Raw genomic sequence first — 5947 nt, 5'->3', positions numbered from 1 at the left:
GTCTCTTCTGAGATTCACGCAATTTCTTAACTGTAATCCCCTATAAAATCAAAATGAATTACAAACTTCTAACATACAATGGCTCAGGATATACATTACCATTCCAACATGCAGGGAAGAGATCCAAGTGAGGAAATACTAAACCAAAGCAAGAATGAAAACCAGCTGGGCAAACTCCAAACACTGTATCTCCATGTCTGATGTCAAAACACTTATCAGATCTCCAACTCCTTTCAGCTTTGTTGACTGAAACACACTTCTTTCTCTTGGTCTGGTTCCACTCCCTGTTAGCAGCTTTCTTCAGCAGGTATCCCATGACTCTGGCATCTCCAATATCTTGGGGTCTCCAAGGCAATCCAGGCTTCAACTTTACAGCTTCACACAGTGGCCTCTCTAGACCTCCATTCAGAGACACCTCGACACATGCTTGGCTTTAGCAGCTTTCCTTAGTTGCAGAGGGAGATTCCACTTCTATTTCTTCTATCCTTAACTCTAAAGCCAGAACCATGTAGCCAAAGCTGCCAAGTTTTGCTGCTTGCTGGGGCTGGGACATGGCCCCCTTGTTCAAACACATTTTCACCTGCTTTCTGTTTTCAATGGTTTCTTTCACTGCCTAAGCTTGTCTGTGCTGGAACGTGCTCTGTAGACTAGGCTAGCCTTGAACTTTGAAATCTGACATGCAGCAGTTATAACCCTACGCTTTTCCTTAATTCCTTTTCACAAGTTGGAAGCTTAGCTGGATGGGGTCTTGCTCTGAGGTCACCACTCCCTTTATTCCACTTAACATCAGGCTTTTCTTTAACCTGTCTATATTTCCTTGTGCCCCTGTTCTCCTCAAACTGTACATTTTATATTTTTCCTTGCTCAGCTTTCTTCTTTTCATTATAAATCTGCATAAGCATAACTGTGGGCGGCCAGCTCCCACTTTTTCAAGGGTTCCTATGAGAAGGAGAGAGGGATAAGAAAATATTAGATAGAAAGATAGCGAAGAAGAAAAAGACAGAAACACAAGATAGCTTCAGGAGGACCTGGGTCAATACTCAAGGGCCTTTTCTGTTTATTCAAAAGGGCTTTTTATAAGAATATCAAGGAGCGGGACAAAAGACCTCCCCTTTGCTAGATCAAAGCACACTACACAGCCAAGTTGTAGACCCTTCCAAATACCTGGTAATCACTCCTGTGGCCAAATCATCCCCTTATGCAGCCCTGCTGGGTAAAGCAAGCTCAGATTCTTGAACCCTGAGTAATTTGGGTCTCCACACATAATCAATAATAATTAAGCAACACAGTCAATACCAGGCTGTCGGGAAATTTCCTCTGCCAAAGCTTTTAATCCATAACTCTTCAGTTTAGCCTCAGGCAGATTTTTTTGGACAAGGGCAGAAAGCCATCACATTCTTTGCCAAATTATCACAAGAACAGTCTCTAGGCAACATACTAAAATTCTTCTCCTTTGAAACCTCTTGAACTGAACCCTCATGGTTCAAATCACCCTCAGCACCATCGTCTTCCACGCTTCATTAAACCCCACTTACAGTGTTCAACTGCTTTTGTAATCCAAAGTCCCAAAGTAGACAGTCCTCCAAATAAAATCATGGTCAGGCCTATCATCACAACAAGGCCTATCATAGCAAGTCCCTGGGTACCAACTTCTGTCTAAGGGTTTCATTACTGTGAAGAGACACCATGACCACAGGAACTCTCATAAAAGAAAACATCTAACCGGGGCTGGTTTATAGTTCAGAGGTTTAGTCCATTGTCACCATGGCAGGAAATATGATGGCATGCAGGCAGACATGGTCCTGGAGAGGTAGCTGAGAGCTCTACATCCAGATCAGCAGGCAGCTGGAAGAGAGTGCCACACTGGACCTGGTGTGAGCTTTTGAGACCTCTAAGCCCGCCCTCAGTGACACACTTCCTCCAACAAGACCACACCTGCTCCAACAAAGCCATACCTCCTAATAGTGCCACTCCCTGTGGGCCTACAGTGGCCATTTTCATTCAGACAACCACACTACCATAGACTTTCTGTGAAAGATTGTCTGGAGTGTCCCCCATCAGCTTCCAGAGTTTCAAAGCAGCACTCAAAAGTAGAGCAGGTCTACGAAAAAGAAAAGGAAATAAAATACACTTAAGAAGCTAGGCACAGGCATGATGGCACACACCTATGATTCCAACACTCAGGAGGTTAAGGTCAAGGAGTTCAAGGTCATGTTAATCTACATGGCAAGTGGGAAGCTAGCCAGACCCTGTATCAGTAATAAGATGTGTGGCAAAGCAAATAAAGCCCTTCTGGAAAAATGAACACACAGATCCCATCTACAGGGAAAACAAAAGGCAAGTTCAAAATAAACCCTTTTTTCCTGTTCCAGGTATCATTCCAAAGCAAAGGAGATCATGGTCTGTTAGTTGATGATATTCCAAGGGCCGTGGGAGAGATCAGGACCAACCCTACCTCGGTGTCAAGCTACCCTAGGAAAAGAAGGATGCTGAGTTAAAGGAAAACACAAGACAGATATGCTGCCCACAAGCTACAGAGAAACCTGGTGTGGCTGAGACTTGCCTAACGGAGTCACGGACAGAACAAGGAAGATGAACAGGCAGAAGAGGAAGTTGATTTTGGCGACATGTTTTTATTTTCTGTAAAATACGGACTCTCCTTGTATATAATGTATCCCTTTTGGAGAAAAAAAAAATGTAAGGCTGTCAGGAACACATGTATTAGTAGCTTTTCTGTTGCTGTGGTAAAACCCCATGACCAAAGGCAACTTAAGAGAGTTTATCCCAGCTTACTATTCCAGAGAGGTAAGAGTCCATCATGGTGGGGACATGGCTGCAAGCAGCAGGCCAGGAGGCAGGAGCAGGGAGCTGAGAGGTCACATCTTTAACCACCAGCACAAAGCAGAGTGAAACTGAAGCCGGGTAAGGTTTACTCACAGCTCACCCCCAGGGAGGAATTTCCTTCAGGAGGGCTGCATCTTCCCATAACCTCTCCAATCACCACCACCACCAACTGGGGACGAAGTATTCAAATGCCTGAGCCTATGGGGGACATTTCTCATTCAAAACACACCAATGAATGTGTCTTTCCATACTCGGTCCTGATAGTCCAGTCAACAGCCGCCAACTTCGATGTCCAGTGTAGGGACAGAAACCTGTTGCACAAACCCTAATTGATCTCCAAGGTGACCTTGAACTCACAGAGATCCGTCTGCCTCTGCCTCCCAAGTGCTGGGATTAAAGGTGTGTGCCACCACTGCCTGGCCTCTAATGATTGGCTTAGCTCTGCACTCTGATCATCAGGCAGGCTTTATTTGTTAGATCACAAACAAAATATCAGCACATAAACCTCATGAAGTTTCCAGCAGGCTCCTGTCCATGCACAGCAGTGTCACCATCAATCATCTCTGACAAAGCTTCCATGGAGTAATCATTCTGCGACTTGAACAACACCTTGTAATCATCCAAAATAAAAGTGGCAACTGGGGCTGGAGAGATGGTTCAGAGGTTAAGAACACTGGCTGCTCTTCCAGAGTGCCCTCTTCTGGCCTGCAGGCATACATGCAGGAGAAACACTGTATACATAATAAACAAACAAACAAACAAATAAAGTCTTTTAAAAAAAAAAGTGGCAACTGTTTTGATGACATTCTAAACCACTGGTTCTCAACTTGTGGGTCACAACCCCTTTGGGGATTAGGTGACCCTTTCATGGGGGTTGCTTAAGACTACTGGAAAAAACAGATATTTACATTATGATTCATAACAGAAACAAAATTAGTTATGAAGTAGCAATGAAAATAATTTAATGTTTGGGGTCACCACAATGTGAAAAACTGTATTAAAGGGTAACAGCATTAAGAAGGTTGAGAACCAATGTTCTAGACAGCTTGGCATTTTTTTTTTTTTTTTTTTTTTTTGGTTTTTCGAGACAGGGTTTCTCTGTGTAGCTTTGCGCTTTTTCCTGGAGCTCACTTGGTAGCCCAGGCTGGCCTCGAACTCACGGAGATCCGCCTGGCTCTGCCTCCCAAGTGCTGGGATTAAAGGCGTGCGCCACCACCGCCCGGCGACAGCTTGGCATTTTATGTATATATTTTAATTATTTTACTAAGAAAAGAAAGAGTTTATATGACAGTCACTGTTAGGATCCTGCCCTCACTCTGGCATGTACACAGCTTGGGGTCTTGCGTCTTACATCATCAGCGGGTGCTGGCAGCTATGTACATGCCTTAAAAAGCCGGACACAGACCCCAACCCTCTCTCTGTGCTCTTTCTGTTCCCTCTCTGCTCTGCTCCCTCCCCCTAGGCCTGGCTCCCCTCATTCTCCCCTCCACTTTTCCCTCCTAATAAAGCTCTAAAACTAGCATTAGGTTCTGTCATGACCGTGACCTTTCCATGCAGTAACCATTGCTGCCACCAGTGCCGTTTATCAGAACCACCGGTCACATGGGGAGAAAAGTCAGCCGAACGGAACCCTGAGGCTGGGTGGATAAGCAAACCGATAAATGTCTTAAAAGCAGCACAGTGACAAAATTAGGTAAGCATTTCATATGCCAAGAAAGACAAAGACCACAACACCTGTAGTTTCTTGGTTTGGGGATTAGGATGTTTTCCTTACCTGTATTGGTCATCCTTTTAGAAATGAAAATGTTTTTCTTAAATGCTGCAAATAAGAGTAGAGGTGAGGATCCCGGAAGGGAAGGGATGGATATGGCCAGCAAGAGCGAGGGCTCTGGGTCCTCACTGGCAGGACTAGGCAGTGGGTACTGGACAGGGTGACAGAGGCAGTTCCCTGTCCCTGTTCATTAGAGCCCACATACAGAGGAAACGGACCCAAAGACGTGGTCTATCACCACCGGGCCGACGCCCCAACCAGAGTGGGTCTATCTCCCTCCCTCCTTGTGATGTCCGAGTTTCATGTGTTTGTAAGCCACAACATCTTCTCTCCCCACCCCATCTTCTCTCCCAGACAAAGCAGCCTAAAACCTGCCCTGATAGGAGCAGGGTACCTCTACAGTGCATGCCTCATAGCTGCTGTGCCTGGGGTAGGAAGGGGGACCGTTAAGCTGGAACACAGGAGCTCGGGTCTCCTTTTCACACTCAGCCACACCACACACTCTGCCAGTCCACAAGGCCCAGTGGGTAACGGCGCTTACCGCCAGGCCAGATGACCCACCTGCATCTGCTCCCCAGGACCCCCATGGTGGAAGGTGAGAACTGTTCTCCTAGTTCTCCACATGTGTTCCATAGCGAGTCCCCAAAGCTGTCCTCTGACCTCACTCACACACCTTTACGTAATGTAACAAAGAAAATTAAATACATGCATATTCCCTAATCCCTGCCCCCTGTGAATATGGCTGTACCTGGAAATGGCCTTTGTGGATGGAACTGTGGATCTCCAGATGAGATCACCCTGAATATTCAGTAGGCTCTAAGTCCAATTATGGTATTCTTATAAAGGATATGGTGGCACATACCTGTAAACCCAGCTGAGGCTGAGGCAGGAGGATTGTAAATTCAAGGGCTGTCTGGACTACAGAATGAGTCCAATGCCAGTTTGAGCATCCCTTGTCTCAAAATGAGAAAATAAAGAGGTCTGGAGGGTACAGCTCAGCCAGTAGTGAGAGCATTTACTATGAGGGGCTGTCTGAGACGTAGATACACAAAGGGTTGAGAAGGCAGTGTGAACTGGGAGGTTGGAGTGCTGCTGGGTGGGATACAGGAAGCTGGGAGAGGGACGGAATGGACTGTCCTTGCCTGCCCCAACCTCATTTTGACTTTGAACTTCTGTAGTTCCCGGCTGCTATGTTTGTGGGCATTTGTGACAGCTGCCCAGAAAAGCAACTACCTTCCGGCTCCTCCTTAGTCTCTTCCGAGGTCTCCTCGCAGGTCACAGGTCACAGGTTGTGGCATCAAGGAATCTGGCAAGCAGTCAGGTTGCTAAGTG

This window comes from Peromyscus maniculatus, chromosome 1 (genome assembly GCF_049852395.1).
Source record: "Peromyscus maniculatus bairdii isolate BWxNUB_F1_BW_parent chromosome 1, HU_Pman_BW_mat_3.1, whole genome shotgun sequence".
Taxonomy (NCBI): Eukaryota; Metazoa; Chordata; class Mammalia; order Rodentia; family Cricetidae; genus Peromyscus; species Peromyscus maniculatus.
This window is presented reverse-complemented; position numbering follows the sequence as displayed.